This window comes from Scophthalmus maximus, chromosome 5, assembly GCF_022379125.1.
Source record: "Scophthalmus maximus strain ysfricsl-2021 chromosome 5, ASM2237912v1, whole genome shotgun sequence".
In the NCBI taxonomy this organism is placed as follows: Eukaryota; Metazoa; Chordata; class Actinopteri; order Pleuronectiformes; family Scophthalmidae; genus Scophthalmus; species Scophthalmus maximus.
This window is the reverse complement of record NC_061519.1, coordinates 3,659,804-3,677,355: the sequence shown is the minus strand read 5'-3', so window position 1 is coordinate 3,677,355 and position 17,552 is coordinate 3,659,804. Positions and strand designations below refer to the sequence as shown.

The 17,552-nt window shown below is 46.9% G+C and overlaps 1 protein-coding gene and 1 long non-coding RNA gene across 3 annotated transcripts in view; one reads left to right on the top strand and one right to left on the bottom strand.

Annotated features, from left to right (window-relative positions):
• The window catches only part of khdrbs3 (KH domain containing, RNA binding, signal transduction associated 3), a 104,418-nt gene that overhangs the window by 78,389 nt on the left and 8,477 nt on the right, over positions 1 to 17,552 (bottom strand). The gene's annotated exons all lie outside the window — the stretch shown is intronic.
• LOC118311490 lies at positions 8,003 to 15,778 on the top strand. Its single transcript, XR_004793996.2, has 2 exons — positions 8,003 to 8,317; positions 15,496 to 15,778. It is a non-coding gene; the product is annotated as an uncharacterized LOC118311490 (long non-coding RNA).

Below are 17,552 nucleotides of genomic sequence, written 5' to 3'. Positions count from 1 at the left end.
ATTGTGGCAGGTATAAAGCTTTTTATTTGACACAAGCGCAAGGTATGCATTGCCTCTCTGATGCTTTTTTAATTGCTAACTGTAAATCATAATGGAGCCTGGACAGTAATAAGTTAGTTAATATTGATACTTTGCATACTGCTGCATTAATTGATAAAAATCATTAAACAAATATACATTTATTTAACCCCCCCCCAAAAAAGTGGATGTCAAGGTTTTTGTCAAAGACTGTAAGGCTCTTTCAGAACCATGCTCCCTCCGCCTCATCAACTCTGACAGCTCATAGGCATTTTCCAAAAAAAAAAATCCATTCATCCATTTTGAGTGATTATTATTTTTATTCTCAGTGGGACAGTCTCCTGTAAAGTGACAGGAAACGGCGAAAAATGCCAATTTCGAAATTTCCACAGCCCTAAGTGATGTCAAATTGCTCTTTTTCCCATCAGACCAAAAGGCCCAAAGTCAAAGACGTTCAATGCACCGTGACAGAATAAAGCAAATCCTCCCATTGGACAGAATAGAAAAAGAACATGCTGAGCTTGTACTTGATGGATTACTTTAAACATGCAATAAGTGTTTCTTTGGCAAATTGAAGGCGTCACATTTGAAGCTGAAATTGTGAACTTGCTATTGTCAGTAAGCGGCTGTTTATTTGAATAGCCAGCACCAGTTACTTTCATTTGGAGACAGGTGTCTTTTGAATTTATGTCCCTTTAGCTCAACTAGCTGAATTTAATATCAGGCTCCACTTTACTAACCAGCTCATCGCTAACTGTGTCTTGCTGCTGAGCAGGTATACCAGCAGGTATTAATAAAAGGTCAGTCCGCTTCCTGTGTTGCTAATGTCTTATGATCTGATGTATCTAACCCCTCATCGTCCACTTTCACTTGCCTTACTCGCCTCCTCTGCGTATTTTGTGGCGGGCGCTTCAGAGGGACCCAGTGAATGGCATTATTGATTGATTAATCTGCTGTTCTTTTTGAAAATAACCCCTTGCTACTTTGATAGCACGGTCTCCAGCAGGTCACCGTATCTGATTAACCTTTTTGTCCGAGGCCAAGCTTTTAAGTAAGCAGTGGGGAGAGATGACCAGAGCTTCCCTTACATTCGTTTCCCGTTCCAAGTGATTAAATCAATTGCGAGTGCTTAGCCTCGCCCCGGGCCCGTGCTGTAGGCGCGATAGCGACGGCCTTCTGAATCCGCTGCACGCTGGGACACCCGGCGCGCTCTGCCAAGCACCTACCACATCCCCGGGAAGCACATCAAAACCTGAGATGGTATGAAAGAGGATACTGCAGAGAAGCACGGCGGGGAGCCGGCTTGGTGACAAGGGGAAGAAAATTAGGAAGGAAAAAAAAAAGTGATTAAAAAAAGAATATGGCCTTTGTGAGGTTTCATTCCGCTTGGCCACCGCCCGAAGCGGAGGGTATGCTTGCCCGGCGGCCGCTTACACCTCTATGGTCTGGTGGCCAGGAGGTCACAAGTTGCTCGCGGGCTTGAAGTTGCAAAGAAGTCTGCCATTAATCGTCCTACATGGGGCTTAACAAGGAGATTTGTTCACCATCTTTATTAAAGATATTGAATTACGGAGCGCTTTTCATTCGTGCAGTGGATTTTCTTCCCTTCTCTATCCCACCCCATACGAGGTGATGTGTGTGTGATCAAGTAGCGGGCAAACTGATGGAAAATAATGACTCTGTGTCACCGGACTGGCCTGCGGGGAGAGATTAAGAAAATGAAAAAGAAGTTCACGGAGTTATTCATGCCGCTCCCCCAGTCTCATTATGGACCACACACCGGAGGGAATGACACTGTGGCTCTCTGCACCTGCCTCCTCCGCTACGTTTGCCACGACTCCATACAATATCAGGAGGAAGAAAATTAAAGATGTAACCGAACCAGGAGAGGGAGCGACGGCGGTGGGGGGGGGGGGGGGGGGGGGCTGTAGCGGCAGTAAGGACCCGTTCACCCTGTGAATCGACGGCTCCAATGTTGACCGAACACCCAAAGTGGACATGAGTCTATGTATGCTTGAAAACCTCTGAAAGTGTCTTGTGTTCACAATGGCACAAAACCTCACTCGTGATAATCGTGGAAGGGGCTGCATCGGGAGAAAGATGATCGACGCATTTTCACGGGAGGAGAAATGGTGAATTGTTAGCAGAGGCACTGACTGTACCCTCTCTGGTAGTTGAAACATCGCAGAGAAGTGTGAATGTGCGCTCGTGACTGGGCACACTCTTTTCTTTTCACCCTCTTACTTAATGTTGATTTTTCTTTTTTTGGCAAATGCACATTTAAAATGTATCTCCAACTTGAGTAGGCGGTTCGTTTCGCAAAGGCCGCCGCGGCCCGAGATGGAGCGGACGCACCGACTCCTCCTCACACCGCGGAGAGCTTTTCTCTCTCCGAGCATCTGCAGCTCGGAGCTACAAACATAAACACTCCAGGTATAGCTGGTGGCAGGTGCTTTTGGTTAGCTCGCAGTGTGCGGGGGGCGGAGGGAAATCTGTGGGGGTACGTGAGGTTAAAATGGCAGCAGGGAGAACGTTTTGTCAGAATATAAATGAAAATGCAACACTGTTGCGGTGGAAGTATCCCTCTATGCAAATGCCGCCAACATTTTTACCTACAGCAACACCGTTAGTTCATAAAGTTAATGTGCCTCAAAGTCGGCCTAGAGTTTTTCATCACCTGTGTTCAGGTGCAAATGAACGCCTGAGCCTCGATGCATCAAGGCTCTTTAAACACTTTGGCTATTAAAAGGTCATCGCTTGTCTTCCTTTTATCATAATAATTTGTTAGCATAATTAGAGCATGGAATTCTTCATTCTTAAATCCAAGTGAACATCTGTGTCGGGTCTGAGTCGGGTGGAATTCAGTTTCGATACGCTCCAAAACCAATATGGTATAACATTTATGCTCGTCGGGCTCATGTAAGGCTCTCAGGTACATCTCAGGGGTGGTGGCAAAGTCCTGTAAAGCTGCTCTATCACTTTTCATCCTGGGACTTTAATACCTTCATTTGGTTGGGAAATCTGTATTTCTGTAACTGGTATCGCGTGTTCTGTCATATAATATGAAACTGCACTCGCCGTGTCCACAACGTTGGGTTGCTGGAGTGGAACAAGGCGGGCTTCGGCTTTCTGTACACAATTGTAGTCAATTTTTCAAACGGTGGATTGGTTTGTTAGGTTTCCAGTCTTCTTTGGTACAAATGTGAACCATTTCCAAATATCTTATGTTTCCTTACCTCTCTTGGCCTCGCCATAATCCCATTGAAGTTCTACTTCCCATTAGCTCTACAGGCCCGATGCAATATCTCCCAAAACAGAGCTAAGATGAGAGGGGATATTGAAATGCTATTAACAAGATTCCACAGAAACATGACTCTGATTGAATGCTTTCTGCTGCTAATGGGTTTTTAGCTTGATGGGCTGCACTCGTATGGCAACAACAACAGAAATCAATGCCGGTTTTGATCTGTTCACGTTGAAGTTGGCTCAACCCATCACGAGTGGTCAGCATGCAGGGTCAACACAAAGCGTTGCTAAAACACGATACAAAAGCGCCAGCTCGACCTCCAATGACCCCCTTCCAGAGCTCCGTGGAAGTCTTGTATCTTTTTAGAAGTATACGTCGAGTATGGAACTGAAATGAGCTACAGAACTAAAAATCACACATCACGAGTAGGTGGTTCGCGAACACGTGCAGCAACTTCCCCTTCTCCGATGTTGCCCAAACACTGTAGCTGTAGGCCGGTGCGTCTCATTTGAACTCAGAAGTTAACAAGCTAACTTGGACAACTCAGCAGTTCTCATTTCAGCGCAAGGGAAAACGTTTAAAGGAATGAGTAAACCTCTTGCCTTTTTCCTTGGAATTCTGCAATGGCACAGAAGGAGACAAACTGTGTTTAATGTGGTATTTCTATTTGAATTTTAACATTAGAAATTACATAATTTCAGAGCACTTCATCATCGAAAGACATAAAACCGTCAAGGTGTTCCGCAATGTCATTCTTCTGCAGAGTACAAGCTACACAGGAGGGATTGTGGTGACCACGGCTTCCTTTTCCCTACTGTAATAAAAATCTGTGGCTCTGAAAAAGCAACCAAAAAAAAAATAAATGATGAAGTGGTCTGTGCATCAGCATCTGGGCCAATCGTGCCAACAGAAATTTGGCAGAATGTGTGCAGGCTGACACGGACCTCCATCTCCCATGGTTGCACCTGCAGCCGCGGCTGTCAGGAAGATGAAAATAGGCCCGGCTTCATTCTAGAGCTGTGGGGATCCTGTGGAGAAAAAAGGGGAAGGTGGAGCTAATGGACTACTCGAGGACACAGTGGGGGCTGTCGACTCAGCAACGCCGCCGGCCATCTCTCCAGCACGCGCCATTTTCATGACAGTCTCTGCGAGGCCAGTGCGGGCGTACAGGAGGACCCAGGAGCCGTCACCTCCGTGCCCACACTGCGCCGGATTTACTGTAAACAAAATCCATTCTGAGGGGGATTCCAGATTTCTTTACAACAAGCCATGTTGACAAAAATCGCGGTAGTGCCCTTTTGTACGCTACAAAAAAAAATAGCAGGTAATCCAATGCTGGATTTAAATATACTCACTGCTAGAATTGAGGAGTCAATTGTCCGATTCAACCCTCGGTGTCTTGCTTTAAATCTATCACACCACTCAATCCTGACACAAATGACTTGTTATGATGGATTGTTTTTTAGAATATGCGGGTGCATATGCTGTACGAGCAGGTGTGTGCGCGTAGGCCACCCTTGCACATACATGTGTTTGGACATGTTTGTGTGTGTAATCACACTTCTCTGCCGCTAACCGGGAACTGGATACATCGCGAGCTGTCGGTCCTGCAGTGCAGTGAGAGGGATGCGGCGGCGGCGGCGATGATTGACACATGGGAAATTGAAGTGTCACATTAAGCATGTAAAAACCGTACTTTGCTGCGTGTTGTCACCCAGCGGCTCGTTACTTGTGTGAGGCGACCAGAGCAGGGGAGACGGCGGCAGGAGTAACAATCCAAAGGGAAGGAAAAGCTCAAATAAAGGGGGTCTTGTTTCCCAATTACTGAGCGGCTTAACCACCAGGTTAGATATGTCCGTGTTCCCTCCAGTGTCCTTTATCGTATAGAAGCACGCCGATGCTCGAGCTCTGGGTAAATTGTCTGACAGTGATATTTGATGGCGACGTCAATGTCAGACCCGCGACCTGAGACGCATTCAAGCAAATTAGGCTGTGAAAATGAGAAAGAAAAACAAATATGGAAAAACAGGGGACTGTGAAGGGTATGCATACTCTTCAGGATGACAGTTCGCAGTGTGACACGTTGAAGACGCCGCTTTTCATGTCATCTGAAAGTGAGAATCCATTCTCGCGCCATGCCAGCGGCGCGCGTAACGCCTCAGTGCATCGAGCATCCACTGCACATCGTTAGCACGGCATGCTCCGAGGTCGGACAAAACACAGGAGGGCGGCCGTCCGCCTCCGCCGCCGCCTGTCGTCCAAGTTCACCCGCTTCGGGGTCTGAGCCGTGGCTCAGAAGTAAAAAGTTGCAACTGGTTATTTAAAAATCGGCACAAGACATATGGGACATATGTTGTTGTGCCGCTACAATGGCATAATAATAGAAAGCGTGTTTTGCATGAAAATTGGCAGTGAAATAACCCTCTCATTCAAATGATCGCTGTGAGCCCGTGTGTGAGACATCCCTTTGAAGCAAGTGCGTGCCAACTGTAGGCAGGTGATAATGGGATGGAATCTCAGCAGCTAAAGGTCACAAACAAACACACACACACACACACACACACACACGCCTTGTGTTGTTAACCACGCTGCTGGGGGAGAATGGACTCCAATTTACTCCATTTTAAATTGTGCAAGATAAAAAAGAACCAAATAAACCTTCTTCTTTTTTTTTAACACACGCCACTGCCTCCTTAAACACTTTATAAAAGCATCTTCAGATCTTTAAGATCAATTCCCCACCAAACATCAAACACTCTCACACATCTTCTGCAAATGATGAACTCGTCCTTGACGCGGCGGGAGTAAACAAGCGTGGAACTCGTGAAAGTCTATCTCATAAGCTGTGTTTGTATCTAATTCAGATTCGCAAAAAATTTTAAACATTGTGTCAATGTGTCATTTGGTGAAATTGAAAAAGGAATGTTGATTAGGGGCCAGAAACTGCTTGTGAACGGGGCTGCTAAGCAGTGCCAAAACCCTCATTACATATTATTATGCAGAAAAACATAGCACATGCTGTTTATGATGATTTCAGCACTGCTACGGGGTTTTAGTCATTGTGCGAACGTTGCTTTGTTGTATTTGTTGTGTTTTGTTTTTTTTTAACCATCCTGCTTCCCAGAGCTCTCAATGACTGAACTACACGAGCAAAACAACTACAACACTGTGCAGAAAAAAGCGGGGGACAGTCTACACTGAATGAAATATTGATGATAAAAACTTGTTTTGGACTGTTGCCACTCTCCACCTCCAAGAACTGCAGCTGGCTTTCAATACAAGGAACACACAATGGCAATGTTTCACAACTTACAGTATATTCCTGGATCTGAATAACTGGCAGCAGTTCCGCAAACAAAAATGAAAAAAAAAAGAATCCAACACCTTCGGTCAGTGACAGGTGTGTTTACAGGGTGTGTCCACCGAAAGACGACGCAACAAGGGGGCAAGAATGAACACGTCCACCCAGCTCTCATGTTTGCATCGCCGCCGATCAGAGCCGGAGCCCATAAATAACTGTATCTGCCGTGTTACCCTTTCTCACTGAAGACAGAAAACAGAGCTTAGTTTCATACAGGAATTGTGGTCACAAAGAAGAAAATATTCTTCGCACTGTGACACTAACACAGAAGACGGTGGGGAAAAAAGATACATGAAGAGCGTTGAGTTGGTCAGGCATAATGGTTTTGACTGCCAACCATGGGTCGCGATATTCACTATTTTTATGATTATCGGCATCGTTCATTTTTTTCCAAGCCGATTTGCCGATAAGATAATGTCACTTTTAAAAACGCGCTACCTCGTCTCTGATGCAGTCGCGGTCACGGCTCTCTGGACTTCAGCGATGTCCGGTCCATGTTTGTCTGCTCAACTTCATGATAATCCTGCTGACAGCTCCCTGCGCTTTGTTTGTTAGGGTCACGATGAAAGGTTCAAAGGTGACTTAAACATATGCTTTAAAGGCATTTCAACAAAAAAATTGTAAAAAAAAAATATCGGTTTCAAATATCGGTTATCGGTCTATTGGATTATTGATAATCGGTATCGGACCAGGAAAAGCCATATGGGTCGACCCCATACTGCCAACCATTTTTTACCTTGCAGTGTCTTCATCAGGGCGATAATGACAGATTGTGATGAAACCTAATACTCTATAAGGACAATTGATTCATACTCATTCATACTTTTCATAAATAAAGGGGGCAATGAACAGTCCATCCAGGCTTCGGGTTTTCATGAAGTCTGGATGCCACGCCGCTCCCTTGAGCCCGGGTTCCACATCTGCACTTCCTTCGTCAGTCGTGGCGTCAGACAATGGCCGACCACCTGAAGCAGAGTGCAGCAGCCACCCGGGATGTAAAACAAGAAACGACAATGACTCTGAAGATTCCGTCAGACTTCAAAGCGCCTGCCGAGCCGCTAGCCAAGACTCAGTGGGTGAGAGAGACGAGGAGGAGGAGGAGGAGGAGGACGAGGATTTGGGAAAACGGCATAAAAACATGCCAGCGATAAAGATTGACCCGATGGTGATGATGATGATGCCGTTAAAGGGTCACTAAAGCCTTCATCTCTCAGCCTCTGAAGCAGATTTGAAAAGTTAAAACATTTCAGTTTTATCACTGAAAATGTCAACTATTGCGCTGGTTGTCTCCAGCCAGATCCAGTTTCCAAGGCACAGGTAGTCCTTAACCAGCACAAGTGTGTTAAGCAATTCAAAGACCCATGCAGTTTCGCCTGTTTTTTCTCTTTTGCTCTTGCAGAACACATGACATGGCTCGTTATCGCGCTTCGAGCGTCGCTGCGCCTCAGTGGCTGCGTTGAGACTCTCATGCGTCTCTTCCTGCTGCTCTTAGTCACCGCACTCCCAGCAGACACCTCCCAGTGCTTTTGCTAAGAAGAGAGAGAGAAGAAACCAGCCGTGCACATCTCAGTGATTATGTCTCAGTCAAATGGCAAATGGGAGATCTGGACTGATGTTTCATCGGTAAGGCAACGAAACCCCGGCGCGATGGAGCCGAAGAAGACGGAAGGCGGGACAAGGCGGTTTGCCAGGTTGGTAGGAGGGAAACTCCGCGGCTTAAGCCGGAGCTGAGGTTCAATCAAAGGGAGGATAGAGTTTAGGAGGGATAGGGTGGAGCGGGTTAGGCTATGGGTTTTCCAAGGGACAACGTTACGGCTTTGGTTTGCCAAAAGCCTTTAACACACTCTCATCAACCCAGCCCAAGTAGAGCACGAGCACTCGGGATGTTGTGTGCTTTTTGAAGCACCGGAAAAATCTCAAGACCCCGTTAAGACCTGGTGATAGCATCAGCCCCGAGTGATCACAGGCGGACAGCTCTAAGCACAAGCGCGTCATGAGATCCGATCACATCGCGAATGCGAATGCCTGAAACAAACCACCGAGCTGCCTCTCCCCATGCCGACTGCCATATCATATCAACATGCGCCATACTTAAAGCAACGCTTATCAATAAATGTCTGCTAAATGCAACGAGTCGAGAAGGTCATGCGGTCAATTGTCGTATGCAATAACAGTGATGACATTTATGTTGTCACAGAGGGAGAGGGTCCGGACTCTCTGGGACCTGAAGGGGCCAGATAGAGTTGAGAGCAACTGTCACAGCCAGATCTGCAGGGAGTCGATGACTGGTGCCAGCGGAGGCAGCGATGTTTTTGCCTTTGTGCAAATTGACGAAACATAACCATAAATTTTTGCGAGCGGAGGATCGATACGGCCCAGACGCGGCCGAGTCCTGGGAAACATATCCAGGGGGAAAGCATTCGATAACTTTGATCGGAGATGGGCCGGCAGCCCGGCCATTAATCTTCCATTACCAGCCACGGGGCCAGTCGTGAGAAGGGGCTTGAGACGTCCGGTGACAGATTCGGCCGTTAAAAGCCCGCGCCGATGTGTGCACCTGACGATCAGCACGGATTTCTCCACGCGTTATTGGCGCAATCACGGCCGTTCATCAGATGTGGTCCATTAGCGTGGTCACGTTACATAGGGCAGCATCGTGGCCCCGTGCTTTCACCAACACGACTCCGTGTACTACATCACCAGCCAGCGGGGCGAACACATTCACTATTTCATCTCATATTGCTTACATGACAGACCATTGATCGAGTGAGTTGGATTTCCAACAATCGCTCCGTGGAAAGATCGAGGGCTCCGTTTTTCTATTCTTTCCTTCTTCTTTTTTTTACAGTTTGGCAGGCTCGTAAAAATACTCTTGTTATATATCTGTAATGATGCGGTCATTGTAACCTAAAACAAGGCTTAGTTAGGAACGGAACCGGCGTTTGTCTTTTCGTTTTAATGACAAGGACGAGGCCCCGCGACTACGCTTTATAGTAACGTTCCCATTATGCACAAGGCGGCATCCTCCGGAGACTACCCTTAAATATGGGACTACTCAATCATGACGAGAGGAACCCATGTTGGAACGAAGTGGGTCACACGATCCTTTAAATAAATATGATAATGAGGCAGACACCGGCGATTGCCAGGGGGGTTATTTGTGTTGCGCGGGCGAGAGCGGTGCTGTACGTAGGACTGGAGGTGAATAATGCTGCCACAGTCAGAGCGGAGAGTGGCCCACTGAGTCAAGACGGGGAGCGGATGTGTGAATGAGCTCGTTGCGTTTTGAAAATCACATGGTGCGCGTTGTGAAATTACAAAAGTCACCCGGTGGGGTCAAATTATTTGAGAATTTTTTTTTTAAACTGCAGCTCACTGTGAAAGATATAACACAATATACTATTTCATTATAGTAAAGTATAGTGCTATTATTAGTGCTGCGAAAAAAAAAAGTGGAAACAGGACATTTGATTCTCTTGAAAGGCAAAAGAGGGTTGAGTAGTTTTTGAAGTGGCCGCGTGACAAACGGGTTCATGAACTACATTTATCTTCTCGTCAGGTACCATGAGCCATATATCAGACCATAAGGCGGCAGCGGCAGCATGTACTGATCACAGGTCCTTTTTTTATTGCTCAAGAGTCAGAATTGTTAAAAGGAGGTAGAATGTGTTTTTTCTTCTTCTTTTTTTTTTTAATCAACAGATATATAGTCGGCTGCACGGTGGTGTAGTGTTTAGCACTTGCGCCTCACAGCAAGAAGGTTCTGGGTTCGAATCTCGGTTCAAACCGATATGGGCCTTTCTGTGTGGAGTTTGCATGTTCTCCCCGTGTATGCGTGGGTTCTCTCCGGGTTCTCCGGCTTCCTCCCACAGTCCAGAGACATGCAGAATGGGGTCAGGTTAATTGAGGACTCTAGATTGACCGTAGGTGTGAATGGTTGTCCGTCTCTGTATGTGGCCCTGCGATAGGCTGGCGACCTGTCCAGGGTGAACCCCTCCTCTCGCCCACTGTTAGCTGGGATTGGCTCCAGCCCCCCCCCCCGTGACCCTTAAGTGGATAAAGCGGTAGATGATGGATGGAGATATATAGTCTTGCATTAAAGAGGAAAAAGACATGCATCAATCCTCATGTAAGATTACAGAAAAATCCAATTTCAGGTTCTCAAGTGGATTTGCATGACGTCCTTTTGTAAATATTGGCCAAATGTAATATAAAAGTGCATCTTCTACTGGCAGACTTGAATGAATACAAAAGAAAGGAGCAGTGGGATAGATGAATATCATTACTTCTTTTTTTCTTCGGGAGGGGGGGAACCTTTTCTTTCTTCATTAGTTTTCTTTTTAAGCTAAAATATCAAACGTGCTTTTCTTGCAAACAAATAATTCTGACATGGACGCGCTACATCTGCAACTTTTTTTTTATATGGTACGCGGAAATCGAATAAAGCTCCAAAGTCGACAGCCGAGGATTAAAATAGCTCACAGGAGGTAGAATCGCGAAATTTGAATTTCCACGCATACTGTTAATTAAAAAAGCTGAATTGGAAATCCGCTGACTCCAGAGGGCCACTGTACCTGTGACAACCGGCAAAAATGGAACGGTTATGAGAGAGGCCTGATCCGGACCGCAGCCGCACCAACTACTCTCAGGGAAAAGGATTTTGAACGATTGCTTTGCGATGTGAGTTTAGGCTTCTCCCTCTCGGCGGCGGGGGGGGGGGGGGGGGGTCACAATTACCTCTCGCCGGACAACCCGAGGAGATCAGCGACTCATGGTGAGATCGGTGACACGTGCGGCAGCAAAAGCCTCGGAGGCGTTGTGTGTGTGTGTGTGTGAGAGAGTCAAAAGAGCCATAAGTCAAGTGTTTGGAGTGATGTCACTTTATGACAGGGTTAGCGTGCATGTATTATTGTTCCCAGATATTTGGCTTTCATTACACATCAAATATCGATCGGTGATGTGATCCTGCTCTGATATATGATCCTCCACGACCGGAGCGCGGCTGAATCGGCCTAAAAAAAAATTTGTCCGCAGGGAAATGTTGTTTTCTTCTCCTCACATTTTTTTTTTTTTTATTAAATCAAAACTGTTCAGTCAATTAATTCATCGCACGTTTTTGTGCATTTATTGTGATGTTCTACAAGCAGTTGTCAGAGGCTTTTTTCCACTGCGACGAGAATAAAAAATGTGTCATATACAGGAACAAGGTCAAAAGGCAAAGATGAGAAGCAGCACATTAGATTCGACGACGGCAGATCAAATTATTGGTGTCAGCCTTCATTGGCAACACAGTCAAACGTAATGACTGCCGAGATAGACTCAGAAATGATTGGCAATCAGCTTTCATTGAAACTTATAATAGTGTTGATTTAAGTAACGGGGAATGGGGACATTAATACGCCTTTGTTTCTGAGCAAAACGACGCAGCGACAGGACACAAAAGCGTTTGCGTTTTGTTCTCGCCGATCGATGCACTCTCCCCCCTCATCGATTTTGAATACGACGTTTCATTCATGTCACAGGGTTACGAGCCCTTTGCTCCTGCACGCCTGCGCACTTTGTCCCCGAGCCGTGTGCCCGCGGAGACATCCGCGAGCCTCCTGTGTCCCGGAGACGCTCGGGGTATGACCGTCAGCGCAGGACCTCTGAGGGGCTCGCCGCTCCCCCGGAAAAAAACAGCTCAGATTCCCGGCCCTGAAATGCAATCCACTCCCCCCTGCGCGTCTCCCCGGATCCCGTGTTCTTATCAGCTCCTCCAGGATGAGAAGCTGTCAATACAACAACCACAGAAAAAGAAAACCGTGCCCTCCTCCCCCCCCGACCGACTACTCCTCGTATCAACGGGGCCCATCTTCACACAGAACCAACCCTGGTCAGACAGCAATTAAAGGGGAGGGGTTGGACGGCGTGCGAACCGCAGATCTATAAACTTGATTCCTATCCGTTCACCTCTTGCAGCCCTCCCATCGACACGCCACCTCGGGAGGCATCGACTGTGTGGGACCGACCGCTCGACGTAATTACAATCACATTTTGCCTGGAGATGCATTTCATATGACGGCAAAGAATTGAGCTGTGATTGTGATGCCAATTTAATGACTTTGCCTCATGAACAGTTTTACGTTTCACAAATACGTGTCTGTGACAGAGATGCTCTCCGCGGCAAAAAAAGCTACCAATCTAAATCACGAAAGAGAAGTAATTCATTTCACTTAGAATCTACATGATATTAATAGTTTTAAACAGATTTAATGTAATAACTTGTGTTCGATATTTGTCTTTGTCATTCATTTGAAAAGTGAATGGAGTAATGTGGGTTTCTGAGCCTGCTAAATCAAAGGGATCTATGTCATAATAACACAGAGCTATGTGCTTACATATATTTTTTTACATTTACGTAAATGCAGGTACAGTATTTGTACACTTGAATAAATAATAATCAAATGCAGACGTATATTTAACAATATGTTAGAGAGTAGTTTTTCATTTATAATTACAGTTACAATCTGCCTTTTGAGGGCAACCATAATGCTGAGATGATGAGAATGGCGACATTATGGGGGGGGGGGGGGTTTCTACACTTCTACTATTGACAACAACGCATTGATCCTATTAAAAGTACTGTCCGTGTATTCGAATCCCGACAGAGCTGTTACTCCGCCGTGAGCACAATCGCTCAGACGCCACGCCGCCCGGTGGTAAAGCCCCCAAAAAGTGTACTCATTCGCAGCTGAAAAAAGTCCCCCCCCCCCGCCCAAAAGAAATGCTCTATTTTCCCATCTGAATTTGCTTAAAAACTACAGTGCCCAGCTTTTGACGAAAATTACCCAGCCTTTCAAAAAATATATATTTGTGAAATAGCATATTTAATTTCAGTCTTCACTAGGAGAAGACCTTTGCTACCCAACCACCCCTTTGTTTCTGCCTTTTCTTCCTCGTCTCCTGAAGGGCTCCTGAAGGGGTCTGCCTGCCCGGGTGTTATGGATGGGGGATTTCCCCGAGGATTTCTCCGAATCCTTCAACCTGTCACGCGTCATTCCCATTTCCCATTGTCTGAACGCATCTCGCCGACGGTCGAGTGCTTAGTGAATTAGTTCCTTGAACCCGTTCACTGTGTTCGTGAAACAACGGTTCGCTCCCAGCACCATTCTAACGAATGCATTCAACTCCGTGAGCGGTAGGATGTCAAAGTCAAACGGGACAAAAGCAAGTGGGCTCAAGTGCTATTTAATGGTTTCATGTGGCTCCCAAGGAGAACCGCACTGGGCATCTAGCATATTAAATCACCTCAAATATTGTTAAGTTTCTATATAATTCTTTCGGCATTACGCGACGTACAAACAAGAAACGAAAGTTCTTTGCCAAGATCATTTCCGCTGCGCCTGCGTTATTAAAAGCCCAATCTGTGGCTTTTGTGAGAGCCGTACATTCCTCGCAGTGTGCTGCAAGGACAAGGAGTTTTGTCGATGATGGAACAAAAAGGAAACAAGGAAGACAACCCCCAAACGTTCCCCGCGGACTAATGACGGCCGCAGAGACGGAGACATGGATTTAACGAGAGGACCGACAGGGAAACCCACCCCCGGGTCAAACTCTAACAGGACTCTTATTGGGCAGAGCCCGGGTCAAACTTTAACAAGAAGTGCGGCCACATGGCGGAGGGAAGGAGACACACACGAGCCACGGGCGTGAGCGGGGAACGGCAGAGGGCGGTGTGTTGTTTTACTGCCGAGCGGAGAGAGCTGATAACTAGGCTTGTTAAGGAGGGTCATATATCCCGGCTTGACCCCCTTGTTTATGGTTTGCCTATAAGACTTAATGAATGCTTCATGGCCAATCGCGACAGCGACACATCTCCGGGGGCTAAGAAAAGAACCATGTTGTCTGTGCTGCACTAATGGAAATGAGGAGATTAGATCATTCAGTGGAAAAAAACTAAAACTGCTGTAAATACATACAGTTTATATGTTATTTTTAAAGATTTAGTTGGTATGCCGTAGGAGAGGAAAATATAAAAGGGGGGGGGGGGGGGGGGGGCACAGGAAAACAGAGGGCGATTGTCCCTTGAAAACTCAGAACACAATTAGGCTTTAATAGCGGGTCTCTTAAAATAGAGACGGGACACACGGCGAAGCGAGCGGCCCAGTGCGACACGAGGAAGGGTCTCGGTTGGCACCGGTGGTAAATGAGCACCCCACACACACACACACACACACACACACACACACACACACACACAAACACACACACACACACACACACACACACACACACAAACACACACACACACACACACACACACACACACACACACAGGCCCGTCGCAGGACAACTCTTCCTGCTCCAAAAACCCAGAAAAAATGTACTTAAACTTTCCCTTACTGATGCCCCCCCCCCCCGAACCCCATTAAAGATTCATGTCCGCCGGCCACCAGAGCCCCGCGCTTCCCCCCGTCTGGTTCCGCAAAAGGTGGAGAGGCTCGTTCGGTACTTAACGCACCAATGAGAGGGATTGACGCCGTCGATCGTTATTTGTGAGAGTGAGCACGGAACAGCGTTTGAAAGTGGTATGGTTTTCTTGCCATTGCATCAAAATGGCTTCTAACTTTTGAAATGTTTAAAAATGTATCTATGAACTCAATAACGGAAAGACAGTGTTCTGTGTTTGATTGTAACATTGTGTAATCAGTGAAATCTCTTATTTGCAGTCTTCCTCCTGTGCTCGCAGCAGGAGCAGCAGAGCCGTTGGCAGCGATTACAGCCTCAGAGTCTTGTGGTGTCAGTTTTTTCGGCCAGTTCATCCCATGGCGTCTCCTTCTCTCCCTCTCCCTCTCTCTCTCCCTCTCTCTCTCTCTCTCTCTCTCTACAGACCAGGAGCAGCTTTTTCCTCTCTGCATCGGGTCAGTCATCCTGTCAGTCATCCTGTCGGTCCAGGCTGACACCGTGGGACCTCGTGCGCTCGGGCCTGTCCCGCTGCCACGCGACGTCCGATCGAGTCACAGGTGGACTCAAAGAAAAATCAAAGCCAACGGGAAGCGCCGCTGAAAAGGCTCTGAATAGGCCTTCAATGCAAAAAAATGTGGTTGGTTGGTTGATTTAAAATTAAATCACAGCTATATAAAAACGGCACAATAAAGTGTGCTAAAGTTGAAGGGGTCTGACTACTTTCTGTCGACGGAAAAACAACTCATGTTTGTTTGTGTGATGTGCTATTACAATGATCCTTTGGGGAAGAATAAAAGATTATTATTAGATTAACTATTAGAATATGGAATAAAATTAGAAAAGGAGAGTAGCATAAAACAGGCTTTTTCTTGACAGCGCCGGTCTAGAATCATAGATTAGTCGCAGGGCATTAGACCGGAGTCGCTACAGAGTCATCGGCGTGAATGATGGAGCAGCATCCAGGACAGAAAGCAGAGCAGGGCCTTTTTCTGACCCCAGCGTTCGCTGGGCAGCTCACTGCAGTCGACGGTGCCCGACGAGTGTCCGCGAGTGGATCGGAGGCATTTCTTCGAAAAAACCTCTCAACAAATTGTTCTACAGTTTTGCTCCATAACTGCTTCGTTCAGAGAAAGGCCCGGCGGCCCGTGAGCCCCTGAACTGTGCCTCTACTGTGCTTTGAGAAAATGTATACTTTTACTGTGAGCTTTTGATATCCAACGCGGAGGACTAGACTCAGACGTAATAAAGAGGACTGTATACAGAGTGGGCATTTGTAATTCTCAGAGGAGGTGAGCGATGTGGAGCCAGCTGCTTAACCGCGCAAATGCCCCATTACCAGAGGTTGTGATCTTCAACCTTGGATATTCCTTTTTTTTCCCCCCATGTCGCGGTGATGTTTGAGATGAGCTCCGCAACACAATATTGTACCTATTTACTGAGGGCGTGGGTGACTTACACCATCTGTTTATAAGGCAACAGGCGCAGGCAGACACTCTGCCAGAAAAATAAATAAATAAAAGGCACAAGGTCCCCGGGCTTATCTCGGCTGAGGTGTGCCGCCGCCGCCGCCGCCGCCGCCGCTGCTCCTCGCCACCAGCGAGGTGGAACGATAAACATAATTAAATTGAGTTGGATTACACAAAATGGATCGGATCAGTGGGGAAGGCGGAGAAGCTAATCCAGTGCAATCCTCTCTATAGAGGTGCCAACCGCACAAAACGACATAAATAAAGAGGAGGGGAGAGCAAGCGGCTGTCACAGGGGGACCAAGGCGGGGGCACGGGGAAAAAGGACCCCGTCGAGTGCAGGGAAAAAAAACACACACACGCTCCAAAGTCAAACAGTCAACTGCAGTTTAGCGGAGTGTATGAGAAACTCGAGTGATACGGTATTTCATTTCAAACGGGCCTGTTTACTGTACGAGTGCGGGGCGCAGGCTGTGTTTGGAAGGCTTCCGCGGTGTCAGAAATGAAGAAGCGACAATTTGACACCAGCCCCTGTCCCGCAAGAGAGAGGGGGGAATCTCACTCGTCTCCGCTCACGGCAGTCAAGACAGTGGTTCGGAAGAAATGGGTTTTAATTTGACAGTAGCAGGCAGCTTCTATATTTTCTTCCGAGACATCTGAACTTTGTCATATTTATCTCCGACACCTGTACCTGTCACCCTCATAACCCTTTTTTTTCTTTCTTTCTTCCCATTCTACCCCCCGCGCAAGATTGCATTTACCCTTTTGTCACTGCCTTTGGTACAATCCCCTTACAAATAACCTTTCCCCGGGGGAGAAAGAGACTCTTACCTTCTCTGCAGCCACCTGCCAACCCGCTCCTCTCTTTTTTTATCCCCCAACTCCCTTTGTCTCTCGTGCCTCAGGCACAGTAAGCAGATTGACACGGTCTGGCAGTCTTTTTTGGGCTGTTCCTCAAACTAATCCAGCGTAATCCTAGTCTGCCTGCGACCCGTCTTTGGCGACAGTGCGGCGC